This window comes from Dipodomys merriami, unplaced genomic scaffold (assembly GCF_024711535.1).
Source record: "Dipodomys merriami isolate MVZ:Mamm:240054 unplaced genomic scaffold, mDipMer1.0.p SCAF_11, whole genome shotgun sequence".
Classification (NCBI taxonomy): Eukaryota; Metazoa; Chordata; class Mammalia; order Rodentia; family Heteromyidae; genus Dipodomys; species Dipodomys merriami.
Window position 1 is genome coordinate 40672172 of NW_027202382.1, and position 16566 is coordinate 40688737.

Below are 16566 nucleotides of genomic sequence, written 5' to 3' on the forward strand. Positions count from 1 at the left end.
CTGAGCGCTGTCTCTCAGCTTTTCTGCTCAAGGTGAGTGCTCTGCCACTTAAGCTAAAGTGCCACTTCTGGTTTTCTGGTAGTTAATTGGAGATGAGTCTCATGGACTTTTCCTCCCAGGCTGGCTTTGAACGGCAGTCCTCAGATCTCAGCCTCCTGAGGAGGATTACAGGCGTGAGCCTCCAGTGCCCGGTTTCTTGCCTTTTCTTTCTTTTTTTTAAAATGGTGTCACTACTGAGGCTTGAACTCAGGGCCTCAAGCTCTTGCTTAGTTAGCATTTTCTGTTCAAGACTGGCCCTCTCCCACTTGAGCCATGACTTCCTTTCTGGTATTTTGCTAGCTAATTGGAGTCTCTTGGGATTTGTCTGCCTCAGCTGGCTTCAAATCTGAATTCTGGGCTGGGAAGTTGGCTCAGTGGTAGAATGCTTGCCTTGCATGCCTGAGGCCCTGGGTTCGATTCCTCAGCACCACATAAGCAAAAAGAAAAAAGCCGAAAGTGGCGCTGTGGCTCAAGTGGTAGAGCGCTAGCCTTGAGCTGAAGAGCTGAGGGATAGCGCCCAGGCCCAGAGTTCAGGCCCCACGACCGGACCCCAAAAAAACAAAAACAAAAACAAAAAAAACCCTGAATTCTCAGATGTCAGCCTCCTGAGTAGCTAGGATTAATAGGCATGAGCCACTGGCGCCTGGATTAAGAAAAAACATTTTTTAAAGGGCTGTCATGTAGGAAGCGGTTTCCGTTGCTCTGAGCAGCCTACCAGCGATGGAAGAAGAAAAAGGGAAGCAGATTTCGCTAGCAGGAGGCGGAACTTTGGGACCCAGGGCTCTGCCCAACAGCAGAGCGGGGTGCAGCCGCTGGGTGGTGGCGGAGTGGACGCAGAAGTCGGCGGACCTCCGACTCCACGGGGACCTCAGGGGAGTCCTGCCTGGGCGGAAGCGGGCCCCGGACACCTCTGGACAGGTGTCTCCCACGCGAAGGTCTGTACCCTGCTAACTTTACCTCCGAGCACATCGAGTTATTTAACTATTAGATGCACCGCCCAGGGGAGGGTCAAGTTAACAAGCAACATTTGATAAGAAGAGAGTTAGGAAAGCAGGTTTCTGAGGATCTACACGGCACCCAAACCAGTTATCCAACTGGGGTCGGGGGAGAGGCGCGCGCGCGTGAATCCTTAGGACAACGTCCCGGGCAAGCCAGACTCTCGATTTTCATTTTACACGTAATTGTTCCGGCAGTTTTCCACGCGTGGCACCGCCGAGGGCGGGGAGGGGTGCCGGAGGCGACCCCGTCCGGGCCCGGGGAGCAGCCTCGGACTCGCTGCCCGGAATCCGTGGGCCGCCGCCCGCCGGACCACCGATCCCAGGGGCCCCCGCGGCAGCGCGCAGGCGCACTGGCGTGGCGGCAGCGCCGCCGCAGGACGCAGGGAAGCCGAGCGGCGAGCGACGGCGGCGGTGGCAGTTCGCGGCGAGGACGACGGGCTCCGAGGCAAAGCGGCTGGCTGTCCGGAGGGGACCTCGGCGCCCTCTTCCTCATGCGCCCGTTGGTGAGTGCGCGTCCCGGGTCAGCCCGCGAGGAGTGCGCGGCTCGGAGCCCAGTCGCCCGGCTGCCCCGGCCTAGGGCCGCCGCCTCTTCCCGACCGTCGCGCCGACCGGGGCAGCCGACCCCCGGGCCTTAGACCCTCCACACGCCGAGCGAGGCCGGGGTGGGCCTCACGGTTAGGCCGGGAGGGAGAGGTGTGGCAGCGCGCGGGGGCCCGGGCGGCCGGCCCCGGGAGGACGGGAGGGAGGGGCGCGTGGGGGGGAAGGGGGACGCGCGGACACGGGCGACATCGCCGGGGCCTGGGCCGAGCCCCCAGCAGGTGGGGAGGGGTGCGGCCGGCCGGCGGGAAGCCGCAGAACGTCTCCCGAGGGCCGCGTGGAGGCACCGGGAATGCGGTGCACCGGGAATCCTGACAAGCTGGATCCACGAGTGTGAGCCGGCCCATCCAGCTCAAACGTGCGCTCCGCTCCGCGTCGCTCTCCTTGCTGCTGGAGACCAAGGGTCGTGTCCGGTTCTTTCCCCTCAACTTTGCCTTTTATTATCTGCCAGAATTGTAATGGGTGCAGGCCTGTCAAGCCGTCACTTAGAAACAAACCGGATTCTAGGTCTAATGCTGCATTAACAGCAGGAGCACATAGTGACAGGTGAAGATGAGCGCCAGACCAAAGGAAGAATCTGTTTTTATTTTAAAAATTTGACACGGGTTGGAGGCATGACTCAAGTGTTAGAGCACCTGCCTGGCAAGAGTGAGGCTCAGCGTCTAAACCCCATTGCTGCCCCCCCCCAAAAAAAAAAAAAAGAAAAAGAAAAGAAAAACACCTAGTGCTGTAATGCTGTAATCTTAGCAAGTCAGGAGGCGGAAATCTAGAGAATGGAGGTTCTGGACTGTATCTCCAAAAAGATGAGTTGAACCTGTGGCTCACTGGTAAAACATTCGCCTAGGAATCTCTAGGCCCTGAGTTCAAACCCTAGTATAAATATGAGTAGGGCTTGCAATAAGAGAGAGGTTTTTCTGTTTTTATCTTTGTACATGTACATGCTGGTACTGGGGTTTGAATTTGGGCCTTGAGCTCTTGTTCAGTCTTTTCACTCATGGCTAGCACTTTGCCACTTGAATTATACTTCCACTTCTGACTTTTTTGCTGGCTAATTGGATATGAGACTTGTGGAACTTTGTCTGCCTGGACTGGCTTCAAACCATGATCTTTACATCTCAGCTTCCTAAGTAGGTAAGGATTATAAGTGTGAGCCACTGGTGCCCAGCTGCTTTTGTCATTCTTTGTCCTCTGGTCCTTTAGTTTATAGCATGTATCTGTTTACTATTTTAGTCTTCTCCCTTCTTATATGTCAGCTGTATGATAGTAGGGACTTTGTTTTCACTACTGTACTGTAGTAAGGGCTGGCACATGCTAGGTGCTGAGTAAATTTAAAAAAAAATTTTTTTTTTTGGGTCCGGTCGTGGGGCCTGAACTCTGGGCCTGGGCGCTGTCCCTCAGCTCTTCAGCTCAAGGCTAGCATTCTATCACTTGAGCCACAGCGCTACTTCCTGGCTTTTTTTCTTTTTGCTTATGTGGTACTGAGGAATCGAACCCAGGGCCTCATGCATGCAAGGCAAGTGCTTTACCACTGAGCCACCTTTCCAGCCCCTAAATAAATTTTTTCTAAATAAGCTAGTTTATAAGCACTAATTTCTGGGAATAATACTCTTTTTTTTTTTTTTTTTTTTTTGGTTTTGCTTTTGGTGCCAGTTCTGAGTGCCTGGATGCTTGCCCTCAGAATTTTTTTTTGCTTTATGCCAGTGCTTTACCACTTGAGCCATGGCTCCACTTCTGGCTTTTTTTTTTTTTTTTTTGCCAGTCGTGGAGCCTGAACTCTGGGCCTGGACGCTGTCCCTCAGCTCTTCAGCTCAAGGCTAGTGCTCTACCACTTGAGCCACAGCGCCACTTCTGGCTTTTTTCTTTTTGCTTATGTGGTGCTGAGGAATCGAACCCAGGGCCTCAGGCATGCAAGGCAAGTGCTCTACCACTGAGCCACCTTCCCAGATCCTCCACTTCTGGCTTTTTTTTTTTTTTAAATTTAATTTTATTTTATTTGAGAACATACTGTACAGAGGGGTTACAATTACATGGGCAGGATAATGCATACATTTCTTACCAAGCATTGCAGCCTCCTCCTTTGTTTACCCTTCACCTCCCTTCCCAGCCTCCCCCCTCCCCCCCACCCAATCATAACCCCCTCCCCCCACCCACACCGACATTGTAAAGCTGGTTTTGACATGACATTTTGTACTTCTCATTGTTGCAACAGGTCCACCTGAATCCTGGCTTTTTGTTGGTTAATCTGAGATAAGAGTCTTACAGACTTTCCTTCCTTGGGCTTCCTTTGAACTGAGATCCTCAGATCTCAGCCTCCTGAGTAGATAGAATTATAGACTTGAGCCACCGACATTTGGCTCATCTTTTTTTTTTTTTTTTTGGGTCCAGTCGTGGGCCTGAACTCTGGGCCTGGGCACTGTCCCTCAGCTCTTCAACTCAAAGCTAGCACTCTAACACTTGAGCCACAGCACCACTTCTGGCTTTTTTCTTTTTGCTTATGTGGTGCTGAGGAATCGAACCCAGGGCCTCACGCATGCTAGGCAAGCACTCTACCACTGAGCCACCTTTCCAGCCCCTTGGCTCATCTTTTTAAGTCTTACAAAATAATTGTACTGGAACTTTTTCATCTTGTATTTTTTAAAGTTAGGAAATTATTTCCTCGTGTTTTTATGGGCATTTGGTTTTATATGGAGATTTTATTCTTAGAACATGCTGTCATGTACATTTGGTTAGCTTTCTGTGATGTAATGAAGGAATGTGAATATTCTTGCTTTTTTTTTTTTCCCCTTCAGTGTTTTGATTTTGAAGATAGTGTTCCATATATGCAGCCCTTGTGGGTCTCATACTGTGACTCTTGAATTTCAGCTTTCACCCAATACTGACGCATTATTTCTTAATTCTCTTATTCTGTATGTTCAGGGTCATAGATTTGCCTCTGTCAAAAAAGAAAAGAAAATTTAAAAACGACATTAGTGCAAGTTTTATTTATTTATTTGTTTGTTTATTGCCAGTCCTGAGGCTTGAATGCTAGACAAGCACTCTACCACTAAGCCACATTCTCATCCTAGTTTTACCATTTAATTATAATCAGTGTAATTAGTAATTAACGAAATGAAAATCAGAATAAATGATACAACACTTTTCACATCAGATTGATTAAAAGTTTTAAATGTCTGAAAGGAATTGGTGAAAATGTGGCAAAAATGATAATTTTCTTTTCTTTTCTTCTTTTTTTTTTTTTTTTTGGGTCCGATTGTGGGGCCTGAGTTTTGGGCCTGGGCGCTGTCCCTCAGCTCTTCAGCTCAAGGCTAGTGCTCACATAGAGCCACTTCCAGCTTTTTTCTTTTTCTGCTTATGTGGTGCTGAGGAATTGAACCCAGGGCCTCAGGCATGTAAGGCAAGCACTCTATCACTGAGCTAACTTCCCAGCCCCGATAATTTTATTTTCTTATTTATTTATTTATTTTATTTTATTTTATTTTATTTTATTTTTTTGTCGGTCGTGGGGCTTGAACTCTGGGCCTGAGCGCTGTTCCTCAGCTCTTCAGCTCAAGGCGAGCACTCTACCACTTGAGCTACAGCGCCACTTCCGGTTTTCTGGTGGTTTATTGGAGATAGGAGTCTCACGGTCTCTCCTGCCCGGGCTGGCTTTGAACCGCGATCCTCAGATCTCAGCCTCCTGAGTAGCTAGGATTACAGGCATGAGCCACCAGCGCCCGGCTCTTTCTTATTTATTTATGGTGCCAATCCTGGAGGTTGAATTCAGGGCCTGGACACTGTCCCCTAGCTTCTTTTTGCTCAAGGCTAGCATTCTACCATTTGAACCACAGTGCTACTTCTACCTTTTGTTTGTTTGTTTTGTTTCTTTATTTGTTTATGTGGTACTGGGGAATCAAACTCAGGGCTTCATGCATGTTAGGCAAGTACTCTACCACTAAGCCACATTCCCAACCCAAAATAAAATCCTATTTATTTATTTATTTATTTATTTTTGTAGGTCATGAGGCTTGAACCTCTGGGCCTTGGCACTGTCTCTCAGCTCTTTAACTCAAGGCTAGCACTCTACCACTAGAGCCACAGTGCCATTTCCAATTTTCTGAGTGGTTTATTGAAGATAAGAGTCTCACAAGCCAGGCCCCTGTGGCTCACACCTGTAAACCTAGCTACTCAAGAGACTGAGATCTGAGGATCAGGGTTCAAAGCCAGCCCAGGCAGGAAAAGCCTTGAGACTCTTATCTCCAATAAACCACTCAGAAAACCAGAAGTGGCGCTGTAGCTCAAGCGGAAGTATGCTCGCCTTGAGTTGAAGAGCTGAGGGATAGTGCCCAAGCCCAGAGTTCAAGCCCCACTACCAACAAAAAAAAAGATTCTCACAGACCTTCCTGCCCCAGCTGGCTTTGAATCGCAATTGTCAGATCTCAGTGCTAATAGACTGTAAATTAGTTACAGGTACTATTGGAGACTGTATTTGCAATTCCTAGTGACAATGGTTTGATCGTACTTTGTGATTTCATAGTATCTGTAAAGGAATAAGATGGTAACAAAGGGGATGATATGGTATTATTTGTTTTTTTATGGACTTGGACTAGAAGTAACTATGACAATGTTAACAGCTATTTCTGGAAAGTTGAATCCAAGTGCTAAATTATTCTTTACACCTTTTCCTTTCCTTATTGTCGGCTATTGATTTTCTTTTTTCACCAGTCCTGGACTTTGTACTCAGCAGCCTGGGCACTTTCCTTGAGCCTCTCTGTGCTCAAGGGTAGTGCTCTACCATTTGAGCCACTGTGTCACTTCCAGCTTTTTCTGTTATATGGTACTAAGGATTCAAACCCAGGGCATCATGCTAGGCAAACACTCTACCACTAAGCCACATTTCTAACCCCTTGATTTTAATTTTTTTTTTTTTTGGTTGGTTGTGGGGCTTGAACTTGGCCTGGGCACTGTCCCTCAACTCTTCAGCTCAAGGCTAGCACTCTGCCACTTGAGCCACAGCACCATTTCTGATTTTCTAGTGGTTTATTTGAGATAAGAGTTTCATAGACTTTCTTGCACTGGCTACCTTTGAACCTCGATCCTCAGATCTCAGCCTCCTGAGTAGTTAGGATTATAGGCATGAGCCACTGGTGCCCGGTTTGTATTTTTCAAATAGGGTCTCTCCTTTTTTTCCCCATCCAGAGTAGAGTGCAACCCTCCTATTTATGCTTTCTGTATAAGTGGGATAACAGCTACATACCACCGTGCCTGCCTATGATTTATTTCCTTCCTTCCTTCCTTCCTTCCTTCCTTCCTTCCTTCCTTCCTTCCTTCCTTCCTACCTTCCTTCCTTCCTTCCCCCCCTCTCCTTCCTTCCTTCCTTCCTTCCTTCCTTCCTTCCTTCCTTTCTTTCTTTCTCTTTCTTTCTTTCTTTCTTTCTTTCTTTCTTTCTTTCTTTCTTTCTTTCTTTCTTTCTTTCTTTCTTTCTTTCTTTCTTTCTTTTCTTTCTTTCTGGTGGATTCTGGATTTTGAACTCAGGGCCTGGGTGCTGTCCCTGAGCCTCTTTGTGCTTAAGCTAGTACTCTACCACTTGAGGCACAGTGCCACTCCCAGCTCTTGAGTAGATAATTGGAGATAAAGTGTCTGATGGGGACTTTTCTGCCTGGGCTAGCTTTGAACCGTGATCCTCAGATCTCAGCCTCCTGAGTAGCTAGGATTACAGGTATGAGCCACTGGTGCCTGGCTGCCTATGATTTCTTAACAGAGGTACTTGTCTATTTAAAGGGTCAAAATATTGTTCCTAATGGGAGACTGAGGGGTCAGGGAATGCAGTGAGAAAGACAGTATTTCAATGGGCCCTGGCTCATTGATGTATGTAACTATAGGGGTATTGTAGAAACCTCCAGGTAGAGAAAACAAAGACAGGAGAGAGGAATTTACAGTGAGTAAAAGAACATGTGGGTCTTTTGTGGAGGGGCTAGTATACTAGGTCCATGAAAGGTAGCAACTATGGGAATGATTATAAAGGTAGTTTGAGGTGAAAAAAGACTGAACACTCTGAGCCACTTAGCTTTTCTCTCCATTTTAACCATGAATTCATTGTGGGACAGTGAGGATCAGCACCTTCCCAGATCTCCTTGCAGTGAATTCACTACTCCCAGAGAGCCTCAGGTTAGTATACTTAAGAACTAGAAGAACAGCATAGAGAAATGAAGAATATTGGCTTCGGTGTCCACTTGACTATCTCTTACTTTGTAAGTTATCTGACTCTCCCCAAACCATCTCTTCCTCTCATGTGGCATACATAACATGTATGTCTCTTATCTAGTAACACTGAAGGAAGAGTATCAGGAACATGACTTTCACTCTGTAATTGGTAGTTTTCTTTTGGTGCTCCATCTCTAAAGCTACTTGTATTCTTTCACCTTGTACCACATTCAGACTTTAAAACAAGTCCTCTATTGGTGCCTTCTTGGGCACTGACATTGCCAACACCTCCCATGTCACCCAGCCGGCTCTGCCAAGGTTTGTGAGCTGCTCTTCAGAAGATGGCACACAGCACTTACCACTTTACAAAGTGCTACACTTGGTAGTAGCATTCCAGAAATTGTGACAATATGAATTGACTTTTTTTTTTTTTGAAATTGATTACTCTTTAAAAGTGATATCCTGCAGCTTATTTAATTAAAAAATTAACTTTAGCTAGGTGCCAGTGGCTCAAGCCTGTAATCCTAGCTACTTAAGCTGAGATCTGAGGATCTCGGTTCAAAGCCAGCCCGGGCAGGAGAGACCTTGAGACTCCTATCTCCAATAAACCACCAGAAAACCGGAAGTGGCGCTGTAGCTCATGTGGTAGAGCGCTTGCCTTGAGCTGAAGAGCTGAGGGACAGCGCCCAGGCCCAGAGTAAAAGCCCCATGAACTACCAAAAAAAAAAAAAAAAAGAAGCTGAGATCTTAGGATAATGGTTTGAATCTGAGGCAGGAAAGTCTATGAGACTCTTATCTCCAGTTAATCACCAGAAAGTGGCGGTGTGGCTCAAATGCTAGAGTGACAGCCTTGAGCAAATAAAGCACAAGGATAGTGTCTAGGCCCTGAGTTCAAGCCTCATGACCAGCACGTGTGCACACACACTGACATACACGCATTAATCTTTGTAGAAGGTTGTTTTTTTTAGTTTAATTTTGTTCTTTTGTTCTAGTATTGGGGCTTGAACTCAGGCACCCCTCCCTTTTTTTGTTTTTGGCTTAAGGCTGGCCCTTTACCACTTGAGCATACCTCCATTGCCAGCTTCATGTTGGTCAATAGGAGATAAGAATTTTCTGCCCAGGCTAGTTTCAAACCTTGATCATTAGATCTTAGACTCCTGAGTAGCAAGGATTATAGGCATGAACCATCTTTGGTGCCTGGCTTGTATAAGGTTTGTGTGTGTGTATGGTGGTGGTGGGGTACTGGGGCATGAACTCAGGGCCTGAGTATATTCCTTGAGCTTCTTTTTTTCTTTTTCTCTTTCTTTTTCTTTTTTGCCAGTTATGCAACTTGAACTCAGAGCCCGGGCATTGTCCTTCAGCTTCTTTTGCTCAAGGCTAGTGCTCTACCACTTAAGCAGCCACAGTGCCACTTCCCGTTTTCTAATGGTTTATTGGAGATAAGAGTCTCACAGACTTTTCCTACCCGGGCTGGCTTTGAACTGCGATCCTCAGATCTCAGCCTCCTGAGTAGCTAGGATTACAGGCATGAGCCATTGGCACCTGGCTAAAAGATTTTATTTTTAATGTTTGATACAAATAGAACTCCTTTTATAGGATTCAGGAAGTCTAGTACTTGAATGAAAAATCTCAAATGTGAGACTGCTATCTCCATTGAACTACCACAGAGGAGCTGTGGCTCAAGAGGTAGAGTACTAGCTTTGAGTCACAGCTCAGCTTCCAGCTTTTTTTTTTTTTTGGTTGGTTATGCTTGGGTGCTGTCCCTCAGCTCTTCAGCTCAAGGCTAGCGCTCTACCATTTGAGCCACAGCGCCACTTCAGGGTTTTTCTGCTTATGTGGTGCTGAGGAATTGAATCTAGGGCCTCATGCATTCAAGGCAAGCACTCTACCTCTAAGCCACCTTCCCAGCCCCAAGCTTTCAGCTTTTTTGGTGATTAATTGGTGATGAGTCTCATGGAGTTTACTGTCTAGCTGGCTATGAACCATGATCCTCAGCCTCCTGAGTAGGATTACAATCATGATCTACTGATGCCTGGCTTAACTTTAAATATGTAGATGAGCCAGAATCCTAGTAAATATTTATATCTGGGCGGAACTATTTTTTTCTTTTCTTTTTCTTTTTTTTTTTGGTAGTTTGGGGACTTGAACTCTGGGCCTGGGTGCTGTTCCTCAGCTCTTCAGCTCAAGGCTAGCACTCTACCACTTGAGTCATAGCGCCACTTCTGATTTTCTGAGTGGTTTATTGGAGATAAGAGTTTCACAGACTTAACTGCCTGGACTGGTTTTGAACTGCAATCCTCAGATCTCAGCCTTCTGAGAAGCCATGATTATAGAAATAAGCCACTGGGAGGCTGGGAAGGTGGCTCAGTGGTAGAGCGCTTGCTTGCATGCCTGAGGCCCTGGGTTCAATTCCTCAGCACCACATCAGCAAAAAGGAAAAAGCCCGAAGTGGTGCTGGGGCTCAAGTGGTAGAGAGCCAGACTTGAGCTGAAGAGCTGAGGGACAGCACCCAGGCCCAGAGTTCAGGCCCCACGACCGGACCCAAAAAAACAAAACTAAACAAAACAAAAAAAAATGAAATAAGCCACTGGTACTCAGCAAACTTATTTTATTGTTTTGGTGCTATGAATTGAATGTGGGCCTTACACATGCTGAGAAAAGACTAGGCAAATGGTTTATCATTGAACTGCATGCCCCAAACTATGCTGCACATGTTTTTATTTTTTTTGCTGGTCGTGGGGCCTGAACTCTGGGTCTGGGCGCTGTCCCTCAGCTTTCAGCTCAAGGCTAGCACTCTACCACCTGAGCCACAGCACCACTTCTGGCTTTTTTTTCTGCTTATGTGGTGCTGAGGAATTGAACCCAGGGCCTCATGCATGCAAGGCAAGCACTCTACCACTTAGCCACCTTCCCAGCCCTGCACATGTTTTTATACACCACTTTTTGGTAAGCAAAGTAAGGCTTTAAGCATACTGTTAAGACTGCAAAGAGAAAGCCAGGCGCTGGTGGCTCACGCCTGTAATCCTAGCTACTCAAGAGGCTGAGATCTGAGGATCACAGTTCAAAGCCAGCCTAGGCAGAAAAGTCCGTGAGACTCTGATCTCCAGTAAACCACTAGGAAACCGGAAGTGGAGCTGTGGAGCTGTGGTTTAAGTGGTAGAGCTCTGGCCTTGAGCCGAAGAGTACAGGAACAGCGCCCAAGCCCAGAGTTCAAGCCCCATGACCGACAAAAAAAAAAAAGACTGAAAAGAAATACAATGACTACACATATCTGTCATGTTTATTCGCAAAGGTGCTTGCTTGGTCTTGCTCATGCGCAATGCCAGTATTCCCACATGAGAAAAGTGAGAGGAATGTTGTCAAACATGTTCAATTATTTTTTTTCACAAATTTATGTTGTATTGCTGTGAATATTTGTATGTTAACCTGTGGTTTTTCTATACAAAAATCTAAAAGGTCAAAACTAGTCAAGGTATATTATCCTTTCTGCTTTTTCCAGTATCAGAGACACAGTGTCTTCCCCAAAATAAGAATCATCTTCCTCTTCTTTTCCTTCCTCTTCTTCCTTCTCCTTTCTGTACTAGCCAGACTGGTCTCAAATTTATATAATCAAGGGATTTTCCTGCCTCAGCCTGGGATACAGGAACATGCCACCATGCTGTACTTTTTTTTTTTTTTTGCTGGTCATGGGGCCTGAACTCTGGGCCTGGGCACTGTCCCTCAGCTCTTCAGCTCAAGGCTAGCGCTCTACCACTGGAGCCACAGCACCACTTCCGGCTTTTTCTGTTTATGTGGTGCTGAGGAATCGAACCCAGGGCCTCATGCTTGCAAGGCATGCACTCTACCGTTGAGCTACCTTCCCAGCCCCCATGCTGTACTTTTTATTTATGTATTTTAACAAATACTCTACCATTGAGCCATATTAGCAGCCAGAATACTTAATTTTTTTAAGCTTTTAGGATATAGACTAATGTATATTCAAACCATTCTGAGCTACCTACTTCATAAAATTCAATAGATCTAAGAATTACAGCACTCAAGATAGATCATATGTTTACAAATATGGATTTCTAGATCAGAAAAATTTAAGAAGAGGATATATACAAATTCTTTTCATAGACATTGTTTTTTCATAGACAGTGTTGTGACATAGTACTTTGGCAAGAGATTTGTGAGGTCAAGTTCAACCTATACTTCTTAGCAAGCATTAGGCAGCTTAGGCTATATAGTAAGATCCTGTCTTAAAAAAAGAAAAAAAAACCTGTCATCTTCACTAGCTTCTTTGGAATCCCAGGAATCTAACTTTGGCATCTTTACTCCTCTAAAACAAAGTATTTTATTTATTTGCCAGTCTCTGGGGCTTGAACTCTGGGCCTGAGCACTGTCCCTGGGCTTCTTTTGCTCAAGGCTAGTACTCTACTACTTGAGGCACAGCACCACTTCTGGCTTTTTCTGGTTATGTGGTACTGAGGAATCGAAACCAGGGTTTCATGCATACTAGGCAAGCACTCTACCATTAAGCCACTTTCCCAGCCCTTGCCTGTATTTTTTTGGGGGGGGGGTCGGTCCTGGGGCTTGAACTCTGGGCCTGCGCGCTGTCCCTCAGCTCTCCAGCACAAGGCAAGCACTCTACCACTTGAGCTGCAGCACCACTTCTGGTTTTCTGGTGGTTTATTGGACTTTCACGGACTTTCCTGCCCGGGCTGGCTTTGAACCTCAATCCTCAGATCTCAGCCTCCTGAGTAGCTAGAATTACAGGTGTGAGCCACCGGTGTCCGGCTGCCTGTTTTTTTTTTTAAATACCATTCTGATAAATTAATAAAATGTTATAAAATAGCCTGCTGTTTACATCTTTTTTTTTTCTAATTTTGAGAGTGGACTTTTGGATCTTAGAACAGGCTTTACAAGTATTTATGTACAGCTCAGCAGTAGCAGGTCAGAGTTCTCCTTTTGCTCTACATTTAGTTGTTTTGTGTACCCACTGTGTTTATGGAATAAGCTAAGTTTATCCAGCAGACCAAAGCTTCCTCAAAACATATGGATGCTGAAATCACAGGAATTTGCTGAATATTTTAAGGATTTTGTTGTTGTTTTTCCAGTCCTGGGGCTTGAACTCAGGGCCTGGGCACTGTCCCTGAGCTTCTTTTGCTCAAGGCTAGCATTCTACCACTTGAGCCATAGCAACACTTCCGGCTGTTTCTGTGTATGTGGTACTGAGGAATTGAACCCAGGGCTTCTTGAATGCTAGGCAAGCACTCTACCACTAAGCCACATTCCCAGCCCTGTTCCAAGGATTTTATATTTGCCTTTTGGGCATACTAGAGAGCAAACCTAAGGTCTGATGCTTTATTTTGTGTGTGTGAGGAGGGACAAGGGGTGTCGGTTGTGGTCCCTGAGCTTTTTCACTCAAGGCTAGTGCTCTGAGTTCACTTTGAGCCACTTACAGTTTTCTGGGGGTTAATTCAGCTTCCCTGCCTGGGCTGGCTTTGACCTGGGATCCTCAGATCTCAGCCTCCTGTGTAGCTAGGATTATAGACAAAGCCACCAGCACCTGACCTTGATGCATTTATAGACAAAATCTGTACAATTGAGTTACATCCCAGCCACTGAAAATTTTAGATTTTTCTGGGTTATTTGGTTAATTTTGATGTGAAAATGTGTGTGTAAATGTATGTGTATATATACACATTCAAGCATGTGTGATGTCTATACAAATTGTACAATTGCATGTATGCACACACATATATATGCATACATGTACACACATGTATTTTTTTCCAGTCCTGGGATTGAACTCAGGGCTTGGGCATTGTCCCTGAGCCTCTTCTCTTGCTCAAGACTAGCCATTCTACCACTTGAGCCACAGTTCCACTTCTGGACTTTTCTGTTTATGTTTTTTTTTTTTTTTTTTTTTTGGTCCGGTCGTGGGGCCTGAACTCTGGGCCTGGGTGCTGTCCCTCAGCTCTGCAGCTCAAGGCTAGTGCTCTACAACTTGAGCCACAGCGCCACTTCCGGCTTTTTTCTTTTTGCTTATGTGGTGCTGAGGAATTGAACCCAGGGCCTCGAGCATGCAAGGCAAGCGCTCTACCACTGAGCCACCTTCCCAGCCCATGCTTTACACATCTTAACCCATTTAATGGTCACAATCTTATGAACAGATCCTGTGAAGTAGGTTCTGTTATACCCATATCACTCTACATAATGGGCCTCCAAGGCATATACCATAGCCTTTTACAAACGTTAGATATAATGTAGCAGCAACATCTGGACTTCAGGAAGTAAGAGAATGGTGGCAAATGAAGTAGGAAATACAAAAGGAGGGACTTCAGGAGGCTGAGATCTGAGGATCGCGGTTCAAAGCCAGCCTGGGCAGGAGAGACCGTGAGACTCCTATCTCCAATAAACCACCAGAATACCGGAAGTGGCGCTGTAGCTCAAGTGGTAGAGCGCTCGCCTTGAGCTGAAGAGCTGAGGGACAGCGCCCAAGCCCAGAGTTCAAGCCCCACGACCGACAAAAAAAAAACAAAAAAAACAAAAAAAAAACAAAAGGAGGGACTTCATGGTTAAGGGCTTGATGCCATGCAGATTAGGAACATTATCCTATAGGCAGTGGAGAGTTGGATGGTGAGATTTGTGCCTTATGAAGATTACCTTCATAACAACCAGGAGACACCAGGAAAGAGGCCATTGAGATGACATTCTCAACTTAATAGTGTTGACAGACTGACCGGGAGGAAGACGGTGATCTTAAGTATGCCCTAACCTTTTCCAACAGAGAGCTATTTTAGTCCTGTGATTCCAAGTTGGAAGGTGGCAGCTGATACAAGTAGAAGTCCTTTGGACAATATTGGTTACTAGACTTACCTGCCCCCAGAAAAAATCCCATCTATCAGCATTAAAAAGAATCAAAGAGCCTGCATTTGTTTATTTTTGTTTGTTTATTTTTTGCTGGTCTTGGGGCCTGAACTCTGAGCCTAGGCACTGTCCCTCAGGTCAAGGCTAGCACTCTGCCACTTGAGCCACAGTGCCATTTCTAGCTTTTTCTGCTTATATGGTGCTGAGGAATTTAACTGAGAGTCTCATGCATGCAAGCAAGCACTTTAACGCTGAGCCACCTTCCCAGCCCAAGAGCCTGCATTTATATAGAAGATCACAGTGTTATTTAGGAGATGGGATTATATACATAGGGTCTTCTAATTCCTTGTTATTCAGTAGAAAAAAGTAGTATTTCAGAAAGATTATACAGTTTCAAGATTGTATACCTATCTATGAGCTTGTTATATTACTCTTTAAAGTACTGAGAACTAGCAGGGCGCTGGTGGCTCACGCCTGTAATCCTAGCTACTCAGGAGGCTGAGATCTGAGGATCGCGGTTCAAAGCCAGCCCGGGCAGGAGAGACCGTGAGACTCCTATCTCCAATAAACCACTAGAAAACCGGAAGTGGCGCTGTAGCTCAAGTGGTAGAGCGCTCGCCTTGAGCTGAAGAGCTGAGGGACAGCGCCCAGGCCCAGAGTTCAAGCCCCACGGCCGACAAAAAAAAAAAAAAGAAAAAAAGAAAAAAAAATAAAGTACTGAGAACTTGGTTAGTATGTATAAGACTTAAAAAATATACTTTGGATAGGACCAACTGTGTATCTCTGTGTTTAAATATGGTAATACTGTTTTTTGTTTGTTCTTCTGGTACTATGGTTTAAACTCAGGGTTTCCTGCTTGCTGGGCAGTTGCTCTACTGCTGGAGCCAGCCTACTAGCCCTTTTTTGCACTTTTATTGTTATTTGGTTTTGATTTTAGTGTCCATACTAGAGCTTGAACTCAGGGCCTGATGTTGGCCTTTAGCTTTTTCACTCAAAGACTGGCACTCTATCATTTGGGTCATAGCTTCCCTCTGGCTTTTTGGTGGTTAGAAATAAGAATCTCAAGGACTTTACTATTTGCTGGCTTTGAACCACAGTCCTCACATCTTGGCCTCCTAAATAGCCTGGATTACAGGTCAGCTTGAGCTGATCTGGCACTGCAGTCCTCAGCTTCTCATGTGGCTAGGATGACAAGTGCATGCTGCTGCATCCAGCTTTCAGTTGAGAAGGCAGCACAAGCGTCCTGCCGGGCCTGACCTTCAATCTTCCCAATCTTGACATCCCAGATAGTTAGGATACAGACATGAACCACCAGCATCTGGTTTATTGTATGGATTTTGACTTATAATTTCAATTGTTTTAGACTGTCCTTTGGTTTATTTTGTTTTTACCAGTCCTGGGGCTTGAACTCAGGGCCTGGGAACTGTCTCTGAGCTTCTTTTGCTCCAGGCTAACACTGTACCATTTGAGCCACAGTGTCATTTCCAGCTTTTTCTTGTTTATGTGGTACTGAAGAACTGAACCCAGGGCTTCATGCATGGTAGGCAAGTACTCTATCAGTAAGCCACATTCTTAGCCCTTTAGATAACTCTTGAGTCACAGAAGTTTGTGATATAACAGCTAGCATTTATAATATGGGTAGCCTCCTTGGAAGTTCTAATATATCTTATAGTTCACAAGTTTCACCTTATCAGTCTGCCTCCTCTCCATGCTCTTTTTTGGTAGATGTACTTGCTCTTGTCAAGGTTTATCAAACTTCTGTCATTTGTCAGTAATATTTTAGGCTTGTGGGCCATATGAAATATGGACTCTGGCAGCTATTCAACTTTGACATTGTGGCATGGAAACAGTTACAGAAAATTATATAACCAAATGAGATGGCTGTATTTCAGTAAAA

The 16566-nt window shown here is 45.5% G+C and overlaps 1 protein-coding gene across 8 annotated transcripts in view; it reads left to right on the forward strand.

Moving 5' to 3' along the window:
* The first annotated feature begins 827 nt into the window (after window positions 1-827).
* Window positions 828-16566, forward strand: part of Gapvd1 (GTPase activating protein and VPS9 domains 1) — a 102340-nt gene continuing 86601 nt past the window's right edge. For 3 of the 8 annotated variants that reach the window (XM_070013586.1, XM_070013591.1, XM_070013623.1), the window contains exon 1: window positions 1400-1540. The gene's annotated coding sequence lies outside the window, so the exon portion shown is untranslated. Of the gene's footprint in view, window positions 975-1397; window positions 1541-16566 lie in introns of those variants that run through there. The other 5 variants (XM_070013568.1, XM_070013616.1, XM_070013577.1 and 2 more) reach the window with 4 other exon arrangements.